Genomic DNA, 15,646 nt, shown 5'->3' on the forward strand with positions numbered 1-15,646 from the left:
TTGCCTTTGTTGCAATCAATAACAGCCCCTGCAGTATTAAGAAAAGGTCTACCAAGGATGATAGACATACTATCATCCTCGGGAATATCAAGAATAACAAAGTCCGTTAAGATAGTGACATTTGCAACCACAACAGGCACATCCTCACAAATACTGACAAGTATAGCAGTTGATTTATCAGCCATTTGCAAAGATATTTCAGTAGGTGTCAACTTATTCAATTCAAGTCTACGATATAAAGAGAGAGGCATAACACTAACTCCGGCTCCAAGATCACATAAAGCAGTTCTAACATAATTTCTTTCAATGGAGCAAGGTATAGTTGGAACACCCAGATCTCCAAGTTTCTTTGGTATTCCACCCTTAAAAGTGTAACTAGCAAGCATGGTGGAAATTTCGGCTTCCGGTATCTTTCTTTTGTTTGTAATGACATCCTTCATATACTTAGTGTAAGGATTTACTTTCAGCATATCAGTTAAGCGCATACGTAAGAAAATAGGTCTAATCATTTCAGCAAAGCGCTCAAAATCCTCATCATCCTTTGACTTGGATGGTTTAGGAGGAAAGGGCATGGGTTTCTGAACCCATGGTTCTCTTTCTTTACCATGCTTCCTAGCAACAAAATCTCTCTTATCATAACGTTGACTCTTTGATTGTGGGTTATCAAGATCAACAGCAGGTTCAATATCTACATCATTGTTTTTGCTAGGTTGAGCATCAACATGAACATTATCATTAATATTATCAGTAGGTTCATGTTCATCACCTGATTGAGTTTCAACATCAGAAATAGAAATTTCATTGGGATTCTCAGGTGTGTCTATAGTAGGTTCACTAGAAGCATGCAAAGTCCTATCATTTTTCTTTTTCTTCTTTTTAGAAGAACTAGGTGCCTCTAAATTATTTATCTGAGAATCTTGCTCGATTCTCCTAGGGTGGCCTTGAGGATACAAAGGTTCCTGAGTCATTCTACCAGTTCTAGTAGCCACTCTAACAGCGAAATCATTTTTATTGTTTAATTCATCAAGCAAATCATTTTGAGATTTAAGTACTTGCTCAACTTGAGTAGCAACCATAGAAGCATATTTGCTAACGCGGTGAAGTTCATCTTTAACTCTAGCCAGATTATCACCTACGCGTCCTATCTCGAAAGCATTATTCTTTAACTCTGTACCAACATAAGCATTAAAACTTTCTTGTCTAGCCATGAAGTCATCAAATTCATCTAAGCATGGGCTATGAAATTTAGTAGAGGGTATTTCAACTTTATCATATCTATAGAGAGAATTTACCTTTACTACCTGTGTCGGGTTATCAGACAATGTGGTTCTTCAGGCGGTAAATTAAGACCATGTATTTCTTCAATAGGAGGTAAATTCTTAACATCTTCAGCTTTAATACCTTTTTCTTTCATTGATTTCTTTGCCTCTTGCATATCTTCAGGACTGAGAAATAAAACCCCTCTCTTCTTCGGAGTGGGTTTAGGAATAGGCTCAGGAGTTGGCTCAATTGGTTCAGGAATTGCCCTAGGAATTGGCTCAGGAAGAGTCCAATTATTTATTAGTCAACATATTATTCAATAATATCTCAGCTTCGTCGACTATTCTTTCCCTGAAAACACAACCAGCAGAACTATCCAAGTAGTCCTTGGAAGCATCGGTTAGTCCATTATAAATGACATCAAGTATTTCATTTTTCTTAAGAGGATGGTCAGGCAAAGCATTTAGTAACCGGAGAAGCCTCCCCCAAGCTTGTGGGAGACTCTCTTCTTTGATTTGGACAAAATTATATATTCCCCGCAAGGCAGCTTGTTTCTTATGAGCAGGGAAATATTTAGCAGAGAAGTAATAAATCATATCCTGGGGACTACGCACACAACCAGGAGCAAGAGAATTATACCAAGTCTTAGCATCACCCTTTAATGAGAACGGAAATATCTTAAGGATATATAAATAGCGAGACTTCTCATCATTAGTAAACAGGGTGGCTATATCATTCAACTTGGTAAGATGTGCCATAACAGTTCCAGATTCAAGGCCATAAAAAGGATCAGATTCAACTAAAGTAATAATCCCAGGATCAACAGAGAATTCATAATCCTTATCAGTAACACAGATAGTTGAAGTAGCAAAAGCAGGATCGGGTTTCATTCTAGCATTAAGAGACTGCTGCTTCCATTTAGCTAATAATTTCTTAAGATCATTTCTATCATTGCAAGCAAAAAATTCCCTAGCAGCTTCTTCATTCATAACATAACCCTTAGGAACAACAGGTAATACATAATCGTTGGGGGAACCTTCATCATCACTATCATCAATAATAGGTTCTTCAATATTTTCATTCCCCCTAACTCTAGCAAGTTGTTCATCTAGAAATTCACCTAATGGCAAAGTAGAATCACGCACAGAAGTTGTTTCATCATGCATAGCAGAAGTGGCATCATCAATAACATGCGACATATCAGAATTCATAGCAGCAGTAGGTTTAGGTGTCGCAAGCTTACTAATAACGGAAGGAGAATCTAGTGCAGAGCTAGATGGCAGTTCCTTACCTCCCCTCGTAGTTGAGGGTAAAATCTTGGTTTTAGCGTCTTTCAAGTTCTTCATAGTGATCAACAGATATAAATCCCAAGTGACTCAGAGAATAGAGCTATGCTCCCCGGCAAGTTTGCCAGAAATTAGTCTTGATAACCTACAAGTGTAGGGGATCGCAACAGCTTTCGAGGGTAAAGTATTCAACCCAAATTTATTGATTCGACACAAGGGGAGCCAAAGAATATTCTTGAGTATTAGCAGTTGAGTTGTCAATTCAACCACACCTGGATAACTTAGTATCTGCAGCAAAGTATTTAGTAGCAAAAGTGGTATGATAATGAAGGTAATGGTAGCAGAAGTAAAGATAAATGTTTTTGGGTTTTTGTAGTAGTTGTAACAGTAGCAACGGAAAAGTAAATAAGCGAAGAACAATATATGAAAAGCTTGTAGGCAATGGATCAGTGATGGATAATTATGCCGGATGCGATTCCTCATGTAGTAGTTATAACATAGGGTGACTAGCTCCAATTCATCAATGTAATGTAGGCATGTATTCTGTAAATAGTCATACGTGCTTATGGAAAAGAACTTGCATGACATCTTTTGTCCTACCCTCCCGTGGAAGCGGGGTCCTAGCGGAAACTAAGGGATATTAAGGCCTCCTTTTAATAGAGAACTGGAACAAAGCATTAGCACATAGTGAATACATGAACTCCTCAAACTACGGTCATCACCAAGAAGTATCCCGATTATTGTCACTTCAGGGTTGTCGAATCATAATGTATAATAGGCGACTATAGACTTGCAAGATAGGATCAAGAACACACATATATTCATGAAAACATAATAGGTTCAGATTTGAAATCATGGAACTCGGGCCCTAGTGACAAGCATTAAGCATAGAAAAGTCATAGCAACATCAATCTTAGAACATAGTGGATACTAGGGATCAAACCCTAACAAAACTAACTTGATTACATGGTAAATCTCATCCAACCCATCACCGTCCAGCAAGCCTACGATGGAATTACTCACGCACGGCGGTGAGCATCATGAAATTCGTGATGGAGGATGGTTTATGATGACGACAACGACGAATCCCCCTCTCCGGAGCCCCGAACGGACTCCAGATCAGCCCTCCCGAGAGAGATTAGGGCTTGGCGGCGGCTCCGTGTCGTAAAACGCGATGAAACTTTCTCCTTGATTTTTTTCTCCCCGAACGTGAATATATGGAGTTGGAGTTGACGTCGGTGGAGGTCCGGGGGGCCACAAGATAGGAGGTCGCGCCCTAGGGGGGGGGGGCACCCTCCTGTCTCGTGGATAGCCTGTGGCCCCCCTGGCATTGATTCTTTTGCCAAAAATTCTTATTAATTCCAAAAAGTGCCTCCGTGGATTTCCAGGACATTCCGAGAACTTCTCTTTTCTACACATAAAACAACATCATGGTAGTTCTGCTAAAAACAACGTCAGTCTAGGTTAGTTTCATTCAAATCATGCAAGTTAGAGTCCAAAACAAGGGCAAAAGTGTTTGGAGAAGTAGATACATTGGAGATGTATCACATAACGATCTACAACGTCACAATCTGCAACCTCAGCGCGGATGATGCCCATAAGCATGTGTGCAAGTTCTTGCTACTTTGCTACACTGTCTCTAAAAACATTGATCAGTTGTTGTTGCGCACGAATGTGCACCTCTAATTCCTCCACCATTTCCATCATTGCTTCAGCCATTAATTGGTTCACAAACATACATTTTTTCTGTTGCATTCGAGACAGAGGAAACTGAACAGATTCAGATGGCGATTTTGGCAGGCTTGTATTATTGATAGTGGAGGGTGTCTCGACCACTGCATCATAACATAAATTAGGAGGGGAACCGAATAGATTAATCAGGAGTTATTGCCACATTACCTCGCCTAGATTTATTGGAAAGAAACAATGGGGTTGCCTTGCTGTTTTCAGAGTTTGTCTTCTTATCTTCAGTAGCCTGCACCAAATTAACACACTAGCATTGCTATCATTGGCCAGGTCAGATAATAGGAAAGCAACATTGACACAACGAACATTTGGGAAACCAGACCACACCATCCTACACCAAATTAACACAATATGGCATAGCTATTGTCGGTGTCAAAACCGGCGGATCTCGGGTAGGGGATCCCGATTTGTGCGTCTAAGGCTAATGTTAATAGGAGGTAAGGGACACGATGTTTTACCCAGGTTCGGGCCCTCTCGATGGAGGTAAAACCCTACTTCCTGCTTGATTGATCTTGATGATATGAGTATTACAAGAGTTGATCTACCACGAGATCGTAGAGGCTAAACCCTAGAAGCTAGCCTATGATGATTATGATTGTGTCTCTAAGGACTAAACCCTCCGGTTTATATAGACACCAGAGGGGGCTAGGGTTTACACAGAGTCGGTTACAAAGAAGGAAATCTATTATCTGGATCGCCAAGCTTGTCTTCCACGCAAAGGAGAGTCCCATCCGGACACGGGACAAAATCTTGAGTCTTGTATCTTCACAGTCCAATAGTCCGGCCAAAGTATATAGTCCGGCTATCCGAATACCCCCTAATCCAGGACTCCCTCAGTAGCCCCTGAACCAAGCTTCAATGACAATGAGTCTGGCGCGCAGTTTGTCTTCGGCATTGCAAGGCGGGTTCCATCTCCGAGTACTCCAACGTAGATTGAGGATTGTGTCCAGCTTTGCGAGATAATTTCCGCACAACATCGTAGAGAGCATAACACTTCATAAATCTGATCTGATGACAATTTTTTGTATGGTGTGCCCTTACTCCGTGGCCTGGCCCAACACGGACCGGTTTTTCTTGGCTTGCCTTGATACGCGTTGCGAGGCGGTTTTATTGGCACACCTTGCCAAAGTAGAGATCGTGTTCCCCTTATCGCGAGATCTTCCATCAATACGGGCACGAGCAACCCCACGACGCCTGTTAGTATGACTCCGTGTTTTTAGGTAAGTCCCAAGCGGTTACGCTGAGGACGCTTGATATTCACCCCCTTTATAGAGGGGACGATGCCTAGCCCTCTTTTCCACCACACTTGCGCCTTTTCGCATCTCGGGTTCCAACACCCAAAGCCCAAGCTCAAGCACTTCGGATCTTCAATCATGTCTGGATCCAACCTTCAAGGCCGGTGGATGGCAGAGGAGGACATTGCGAAGCTCAAGGAGGTCAGTTATCTGACCGCCGACATCAAGCACAGGCTTCCTGCTCCAGGGCAGGTCATCCCTACTCCCGAGCCCAACGAGAGTGTCGTATTTGTTTCTCACTTCCTCCGCGGCTTAGGCTTCACCCTTGACCCCTTTGTGAGAAGGCTCATGTTCTATTACGGGCTAGATTTTCATGATCTAGCTCCAGACGCCATCCTTCACATCTCGTTGTTCATCGTTGTGTGCGGAGCTTTTCTCCATGTCACCCCGCACTTCGGCTTATGGCTCAAGACCTTCAATGTGAAACTGAAGATGATTGAGGGGCGACACGCGGAGTGCGGAGGTGCTGTAATAAGCAGGAACGCCGACGCCCCATGGCCAGAGGGCTCCATCCCGGAGGTGTCCGATCTATGGCAGCGGAGGTGGTTTTACGTCACGGCTCCCAGAGGCACAAAGTGGGTGGCTACCCCCGATTTCCGTTCTGGCCCTCCGCCTCAACTGGCGTCATGGGCCAATGTAGGACGGGATTGGGGGCCTGCTAATGATGTACCAAAATTGCAGAGCCGCATATGGGAGCTTCTTGAGAGGGACATCAGCCTTGTAAGTGTAATTTAGGTAATGCTAGTCCGACGGATCTTGCCAGGCAAACGCCAGCCTCTCCGGATGTGGGAGTTCAATCCGGAAGGTCCGCGGACTATTCTGCACTTCTTCGGTGTCACGCTCGAAGGGATGTGTAAGTTATTTCAAACCACAAGTAAAGTGTCCGAACACCATCGAGGATGCGTGCCTGAGCTGCAACCGCCCAGATACCCGAGTAAGTAACCCAGAAACCGAACACTTTGTTTATTTTTATCATAACATTATTCTGAAAATCCTCCATGGCCAGGAATGGCTCAGCAAGGCGGAGAGAATCAGGTGTCCGGCGCCACTTCCCGAAGGCTCGCCTAGTCCCACCATAGCCAAGATGCTTGGTCGTGTGCTAAGTAAAGTGCCCTCAGGGAAAGACGAAGGGAAGAACAGAGAAGCAGAAGTTCGCACATTGCACATCCAAACCGGGGGAATTGCTACATCCCCAAAGGAGGATAGTCGGGGAGGGGAATCTAAGGTCTCCTCCCCTCGGGGGAAGATGAGGGCCACCTCCGAAGACATGGAGACGGAGGTGCCCAGACAAGGGAAGAAAACTTCACCAGGGGGCCCTGCCCCGAGGGGCACCCTCACTGCGCCATGCCCGCCAATGGGCCAGCCCTCAACCGAGCTTTAAGTTAATCATAGATACGAAGCTACTGCTTCCTCCTCTGAGAACAATAACCAGGATCCATTCTTTGCAGTCCGGCTAACAGCTCTTCTCAACAGAGTTCATTTTCCGGGGATCTCCTTCCGGAGATGATGGAGAGTGAGACCCCACCAACCCCTCCGCCTCATGGGGCGGGCTACCCCGAGGTGTCATCACAGAGGAGTCCAGATCTGCCGAAGCCAAAAGCTAATACTTCGGCCGCCCTAAGCCCAGAGTGTTCGGCTCCCACGGGGGGCGATAAGAAAGGTCCGACACAGTTCGGCGTCCGGCCGGACACACTGACGGGCCTTCTGGAGTGATCTGCTCTCTCGGAGGAGCACCGTTCATTAATGAGCATGGTGCTTGAGAAGATTTCATCCGCCACAAGCGGGTTGAATGAAGCCTTTACGAGCCTGCTCAGAGGCTTTGAGGTATGTAATAAAAATACATAATTTTTGACTGTGACACACGCGCTAGGTGTGCTCCTTATGGATAGTAGCCCCTGAGACTCTGGTTGCCAGCCCTAGGCGGTGAACGGAGGATCACATTGTTTAAGTAATGATCGCGTTGTATTTATGCGCAGGTGTCTAAGGATCCGGCAGCCGACCGACCCGTTGAAGTTGCCGAACTGAGGAGGCAGATTGGAGTTATTGATGCCGATATCACACTTGTGAACGAGCGGCTTAACGAGTCACAAGGTATGTGCTCTGCTTTCCTTATTTTTTATAGGAAAAATTGAGAGGAGCATAATATTAACGTGATATGCTTGGACTGCAGACGGAGCTGCTGCCGTGGAAGCCCTGAGGGCGGAACTTGCCCTGGCCAAGGAACAAGCCCGGGCTAGCAATGCGGCTGCCCTAAAGACGGCCGAAGAGTTGAGAGCCGAACAGGCTGCTCATCGCCGAAGCGAAGACAAAATAGCCGAGATGGCTGTGGAGCTGAAAAATGCCGCCGACCGGTATGAGCTCCTTGAAAAAGAGAATCAGGCTAATTCGGCTGACCTAAAGAAGGCACTTGATGCGGCCAAGGAGACGCGGTCCAAAATTAGGGATGCGTGGGAGGAGCTTCGATAGGCCGGAGAAATCATGGCTGAAAACCCCTATTTATTGCAGATGAAGTTTTTAGATCCAAAGTACGCTCCTCTGGATTGACGCTGGAGCCCTGCAAACGCGTATGCGGATTTGGCGAAGAGTACGGCTGATGCGGCCAAGTTTTTCGAGGATCAAAAAGATGATGAAGTGGAAAAGCTATTCTGGTCGCAATTCATTGCTCCAATGCGCCCTTTGCTGTTGAGTGAGAGGATGGCTGCTGTGGCCGAGCTCCATAGGCTGTCCGGTCTTGCAATGCGATCTGTAATAGACCATCTATGGCCGAAGGGGCCTAAGCCGGACAATTATTTTTGTTTAGTACAACAATTCCTTGGTACTGTATCGTGGATCGATGCCATGAAGAGGTCGACGTGCATAGAGGGTGCACGGATGGCTCCTGCCCGCGTTAAAGCATATTGGACAGATATGGAGGCCACCATCATTGCGACCCAGAATCCGGCGGGAGGCCAGGATCCGGCCGAGCACTACTTGGAGCAGGTAGTAGAAGGTGCTCGCTTAATAGAGGCTCAGTGCTCAAAGAATGTCATGTTCGAGTGACAAATCATTTCATTGTAAAAACAATGTTATTGTAATTATGGAGGCTATGTTTATACTTTTCGCCCGAAAGTGTTATTGTACCTCCTGTTCGGCCGTTTTATGTATATATGCAATTTTTAAAGTTAGTAGTCGTTGGCTTCAGCCCCCACGCATATAATGCGGGGGTGTTCGCGAAAATATGCGTAATCACACTTGATCCAACATCTTGGTCCATTAAGGAGGTGATCGCACGTCAAACTAGGCAACCGGACTATATAGCTTTAACACTTTCACTTAGCCATAGGAGTTTGACGGTGGGGCTACTATGTAGCCCCTTGTACCTTTGCGTGCATCCAAATACGGGCGCGTGTGTACATGACCGGGAAACGGTCCTTCATTAATGCGGAGGAATCCTAAAGATTCTGATAAGTCTTCGAGTGGTTGAACAGTCTCTCGCTATACCATGACAGTCACTTTTCAGCTTTCTCTACTGAGGTGCTCATCCAGAATAACCAGGGCACAATCGCAGTAGTTCTCCTTTAGCCGCCTTAGCCAATAAGAACGGAACGTAAGGCAGCAAACCCAGGAGCCGGGCAATCCCAACATTTGACCAAAGACATGATTCGGAGCTGATGCATATAAGGCCAAACTCGTGACGCCGAACACTCCCGAAGGTATTCGGACTTTGTAACATAAAATGGGCTGAAGAACGCCCTTTCATTATAAACCCTGTATTTCCAGGTACGTGCATTAGTCTGTCGTGGCGAAATGCCAATAGCGGCAGTACCCTCTGTGGATATAGTACCCATGGGATTTGTAAACAACAAGAGACAATAAAAAGGTTTACACAGGGTCTTAATCTAAAGTGAAACCTATAAGCGGGGCCCTGCTGCACGTGTGCGCCTTTGTCTCCGTCGTGCCGTGTCCTGGAAGGGTATCGCACGAATTGTGTCTGTAAAAAGAAAAACTCATGTAGAAGAGTATAACGCAAGCGTGCGATGGATAGTAAAAGTGTGAGACATTGTCCTGTTAATAAGGCCAAGCCAACGGTGGGGCTTTATTAAATATCTATAGCCCCTGGTGTGCTCTATGGGATTACATGAATGTTACCCTAGCTTGGGTTTATCCGGGCTACCGGACTCGTCTAGCCGAACTACCATCATCGGCCGGACTCCAAGACTATGAAGATACAAGATTGAAGACTTCATCCCGTGTCCGGATGGGACTTTCCTTGGCGTGGAAGGCAAGCTTGGCAATACGGATATGTAGATCTCCTACCATTGTAACCGACTCTGTGTAACCCTAGCCCTCTCCGGTGTCTATATAAACCGGAGGGTTTTAGTCCGTAGGATAACAACAATTACAATAATCATACCATAGGCTAGCTTCTAGGGTTTAGCCTCCTTGATCTCGTGGTAGATCCACTCTTGTACTACCCATATCATCAATATCAATCAAGCAGGAGTAGGGTTTTACCTCCATCGAGAGGGCCCGAACCTGGGTAAAAACATCGTGTCCCTTGTCTCCTGTTACCATCCGCCTAGACGCACAGTTCGGGACCCCCTACCCGAGATCCGCTGGTTTGACACGGACATTGGTGCTTTCATTGAGAGTTCCTCTGTGTCGTCACTGATAGGCTTGATGGCTCCTTCGATCATCAACAACGACGCAGTCTAGGGTGAGACTTTTCTCCCCAGACAGATCTTCGTATTCGGCGGCTTTGCACTGCGGGCCAATTTGCTTGGCCATCTGGAGCAAATCGAAAGTTACGCCCCTGGCCGTCATGTCAGATTTGGAAGTCTAAAATTCACGGCTGACATCCGCGGAGACTTGATCTTCAACGGATTCGAGCCACAGCCGAGCGCGCCGCACTATCACGATGGGCGTGATTTAGCCCTGCTGCCGGACAGTGCCCTGGAGGCCGCACACGAGTCCGCTCTGACCCTTAGTTCGGAGCTGACCGCGCAGATCGAGGACGGGTGGCTAGACACCGCCTCAGGGGCTGCAACCCCTACGGTGATGGAGCCGAATACTGAGCTTGTCCCTTGTGAAGCTCGTGACTCCGAGGTGCCGGACTCCTCGCCGGACTCCGAACCTCCTGCGCCCCTACCAATCGAATCTGATTGGGCGCTGATCATGGAGTTCACCGCTGCAGACATCTTTCAACACTCACCTTTCGGCGACATCCTGAATTCGCTAAGGTATCTCTCGTTATCAGGAGAGCCCTGGCCGAACTGCGGTCGGGACGGTTGGGATGCGGACGAAGAAAAAATTGAAAGCCCACCCACCACCCACTTTATAGCAACTGTCGACGATTTAACCGACATGCTAACTTCGACTCCGAAGACATCGACGGTATGAACGACGATGCCGGAGACGACCAAGAACCAGCGCCTACTGGGCACTGGAAAGCCACCTCAACTCATGACATATACATGGTGGACACACCAAAAGGAAGCGATAACGAGGAACAACGGGACGCGGTGAAGGATAATTCCCCCGAAAAACAACCAAAATGGCGACGCAAGCGCCGCCCGAAGTCCTGCCTCGATAACAACAGCACCCATAATGACCCAGCCGTAGAGCAGGGCGAACTAGTGGACGACGAACATGCAACCGAGCAACCATCTGAACAGGATGAATTGGACAAGCAATCCATCCCCGGCGAAAACAACAGTCCAGACGATCTCACGCTAGACACATCACCGGAGCATAAGAACCTTCACAAAAGGCTCGTTGCCACGTCAAGAAGTTTGAAGAAGCAGAAGCGGAAGCTCAAAACAGCGGAACACGTACTCAGAATGAGATGGAGCAAAGTCCTCAGGACCGCAGATAAATACGGCGATAGTCACCAAACAAAGAGCCACCCAAAGCGCAAGCTGTTGCCCGAATTTGACGAGGAGGCCGTCGAGCCCCCACAGTCAAAAACAAAGAGGCCGCCTGGCCGGATAGACGACCAGACGACAGGCTAAGAGCGGCAGGCGGCGCCGCACACATGCCGGCACACGATCCACATAAGAATCCTCGTAGAAAGGACGGCCCGGTCAGGTCCATCTATGGGCCAAAAAAGAGGGCTCCAGGAAGCAACACAACACGCTGAGTGTCCGAAGATAACGGCACACCTAAATACAGGGGCGCCGCATACCCACTATGTTTCACCGATGAGGTGCTAGATCATGAATTTCCAGCGGGTTTTAAGCCCGTAAACATAGAGGCATACGACGGAACAACAGACCCCGGAGTCTGGATTGAGGATTACATCCTACACATACATATGGCTAGAGGAGACGATCTCCACGCCATAAAATATCTACCCCTCAAGCTCAAAGGGCCAGCTCGGCATTGGCTCAAAAGCCTCCCAGAAAATACCATTGACAGTTGGGAAGAGCTCGAGGATGCATTTAGAGCAAATTTTCAGGGGACTTATGTCCGCCCTCCGGATGCAGACGATTTAAGTCACATAACTCAACAGCCCGGAGAGTCAGCGCGCAAATTCTGGAATAGGTTCCTCACCAAAAAGAACCAAATAGTCGACTGTCCGGACGCCGAAGCCTTAGCAGCTTTTAAACATAACGTCCGAGACGAATGGCTCGCCAAACACCTCGGCCAGGAAAAGCCAAGAACAATGGCCGCGCTAACGAGCCTCATGACCCGCTTTTGCACGGGAGAAGATAGCTGGCTGGCAAGATGCAGCACCAGTGACCCGAGTACATCCGAGGTTAGAGATGGAAATGGGAAATCACGACGCAGAAAAGATCAGCGCCGGAATAAGGAAAATGGCCCAAAAACACGGCGGTCAACGCCGGATTCAAAAGCTCTCGGCCGAACAGCAAAACACTGCCTCTTAAGGACAACAGCGACGAGCTATCCAACCTAAACAAAATCTTGGATAGGATATGCCAAATTCACAATACCCCCGGGAAGCCTGCAAACCACACCCACAGAGATTGTTGGGTCTTCAAGTAGTCCGGCCGACTTAACGCCGAACACAAGGGGCTCGACACACCGAGCGAGGACGATGACGAACCCCACAAGCAGAGCGCCGGACAACAAAATAACTTCCCACAAGAGGTCAAAACAGTGAACTCACTTCAAGTGATAACAAGGAAAAATAGGGTGGCACCTGCCAAAGCGCATGCCGCACGGTCCACCCCAGCGGAATCCCGAGATTGGATGTCAAAACCAATTACTTTCGACCACCTGGATTACTCCAGAAGTATTCGAAATGCAGGATGGACTGCTCTGATATTGGATCCTATAATCGACGGACTACAATTTACACAAGTCCTAATGGATGGCGGCAGCGATTTAAACCTGCTATATCCGGACACAATCCGCAAGTTGGGGATAGACCCTACTAAAATTCGCCATAGCCGCACTTCCTTCAAAGGAGTGACGCCAGGCCCTTACGCCAAGTGCACGGGCTCCTTACTACTAGAAGTTGTGTTCGGATCACCCGACAACTTCCGTCGCGAAAAGCTAATCTTCCATGTCGCCCCATTTAAAAGTAGCCATCAAGCACTATTGGGACGTGAAGCTTTCGCCCGCTTTAACGCAATACCGCACTACGCGTCCCTTACACTTAAAATGCCCGGTCCACGCGGCATCATCTCATTAAAAGGTCGTTCAAGACCCCAGACACGGCTAGGCGAGTCCGGCATAAATAAACTAGGGGCTTCCTAGACGCACACCCCTCTACAAAAGGCTGCGTGCATAAACAATGAGAGCCAATAAAGCTCAACTTTATTCATTTTTAATCATACTCTGTTTTAAACACATTTCTTGAACGATATCTTTCCAAACTAAGTTCGTCTCTTTTACAGATGAATAGCGTGCTACACCCGTCCAGGATACAGTACAACGGAGACACAGGCGCAGACGTGCAGCAGGGACCCGTTGCAAGGATTCTTTTCAAATTAAGACCCTGCGTAAACCTTTCTTACTGTCTCTTGTTGATACATATCCCCCGGTTTTTTAACATAGCCGATGAGGAGGCTGGCGTTTTGGCATCGGCCGCGCCAGAAATTTTCACCCATACCTGGACACTAAGGGCTTAGGGCATTGTTCTGCCCGTTATCATAAAGACCGAATACCTTAGGGAGTGTTCGGCGTCTCGAGTTAGGCCTTATATGCATCAGCTCCGAATCATGTCTTTGGTCAAATGTTGGGTTTGCCCGGCTCCTGTGTTTTGCTGCCTTACGTTCCGTATCATCGGCTAACACGGCACCAGGAGAACTACTGTGATTGTGCCCCGGTTTGGCCGGGCGAGCACCTCAGTAGAGAAAGCCGAAAACTGACTGTCATGATATAGCGAGAGACTGGTCAACCACTCGATCGACTACCGGAATGTCTAGAATTCCTCCGCTTTGACGAAGGACCGTTTCCCGGTCAGGCACATACGCGCCCCGAATTCGGAGAGCGCGGTGCCCCTAGGGCCTATATCATAGCCCCACCTTCGAACTCCTATGGCTAAGTGAAAGTGTTAAAGCATTATAGTCCGGTTGCCTAGTTTGCTACGCTACCACCTCCTTCACAGGACCAAGACATTGGATTAAGTGTGAAAATGCGCCATTTTGCAAACACCCCCGCACCATGTGCGTGGGGGCTGAAGCAGAAGACTGCCATCTTTCAGGTTATACACAAGTATACATTAACGGCCGCACAGGAGATGTTTCAATACTTGAACGCACAAGTATAAAAAGCACTTATATTATGAATATCGTTTTACAAATCATGCATGTCATTTGAACATAACATTTTTCGAGCACTGCGACTCTATTACACGAGCGCCCTGCAGGACTTCCCCAAAATAGTGCTCGACGGGTAACCGGCTCTCGTCCGAACCCCGGGTTGCAACATCGGTGGCATCCATCTCCGTCCAGTATGTCTTCACACGGGCGAGAACCATCTGAGCACCCTCTATGCATGCCGACCGCTTCATCGCCTTGATATGCGGCACCGCCCCAAGGAATTGCTGTAATAAGCCAAAATAACTCTTCGGCTTGGGCCTATCCGACCACATATGAGCCACTACATCCTTCATGGCAAATCCGGACAATCTATTCAGCTCAGCCCACTCAGCCAACCGATCGGTCAACGGAAGTGAACGCTCCGGACTGTGGAATTGATACCAAAAAAGCTCTTCCATCTCGTGATCCTTTTGGCTTCAGAAGTGCACAACCGCATCCGCCGCACTCGCTGCGAGATCAAGATAAGGATCCTCCGCACCCCACAGCTGGCCAAGTTGAGCATATTTCTGATCTGTGAACTTCCTGCGCAGTAGAAAGGGCTTGCCAGCCGCAATGTCTTCGGCCTGACGCATCTCCTCCTTTATAGCCCTCATTGCAGAACGAGCATCCTTGGCTTCGGCGGTGGCCTTCTTCAGGTCTTCTTGCTCCGCTCGGCATTCTTTTCCAAGAACCTCATAGCGGTCGGTAACATCCTCCAGCTTCACGGCCATTCCGGCCATCTCCTCCCTGCTTCGGCAGTGAGCAGCCCTTTCGGCTTCTAGCTCTTCGACTGCCTTCGAGGCAGCCGCATCACTCCTTCTGGCCTGCTCCTTGGCTCGAGCAAGCTCTGCTCGAAGGTCCTCCACAGCAGCGGCACCATCTGCATTAAGCATACATGTTGTAAGGAGTGGGCATCAGCTCCCTTACTAGGTGACCACGGAGAAACAACCTACCTTGTGACTCGTCAAGCCGTTTATTGACCAGCGCGATGTCCGCATCCGCAACGTCGAGTTGCCGCTTTAGTTCGGCAACTCCATCAGTCCGGCTGGCCACCAGACTATCCGCCACCTACATAGGAAAGGCGAGAATTAATACTTGAGATTATGATCCTTGGCACGCTGTCGCTTTCGACAACATACCGAGTCTCATGGGCTACTATCTATACAGGGCGCACTTTATGTGTAAAAAACTGTCAAAAGGTATGTCATTTTTACGTACCTCAAACCCCGCCAGCAAACTTCTGACGGCATCATGCAACCCACCCTCAGCGGATGAAATTATTTCAATCACCGTACTCATCAATGTACAGTGA

The sequence above is a fragment of the Triticum dicoccoides genome, chromosome 1B (assembly GCF_002162155.2).
Source record: "Triticum dicoccoides isolate Atlit2015 ecotype Zavitan chromosome 1B, WEW_v2.0, whole genome shotgun sequence".
NCBI classification, from domain to species: Eukaryota; Viridiplantae; Streptophyta; class Magnoliopsida; order Poales; family Poaceae; genus Triticum; species Triticum dicoccoides.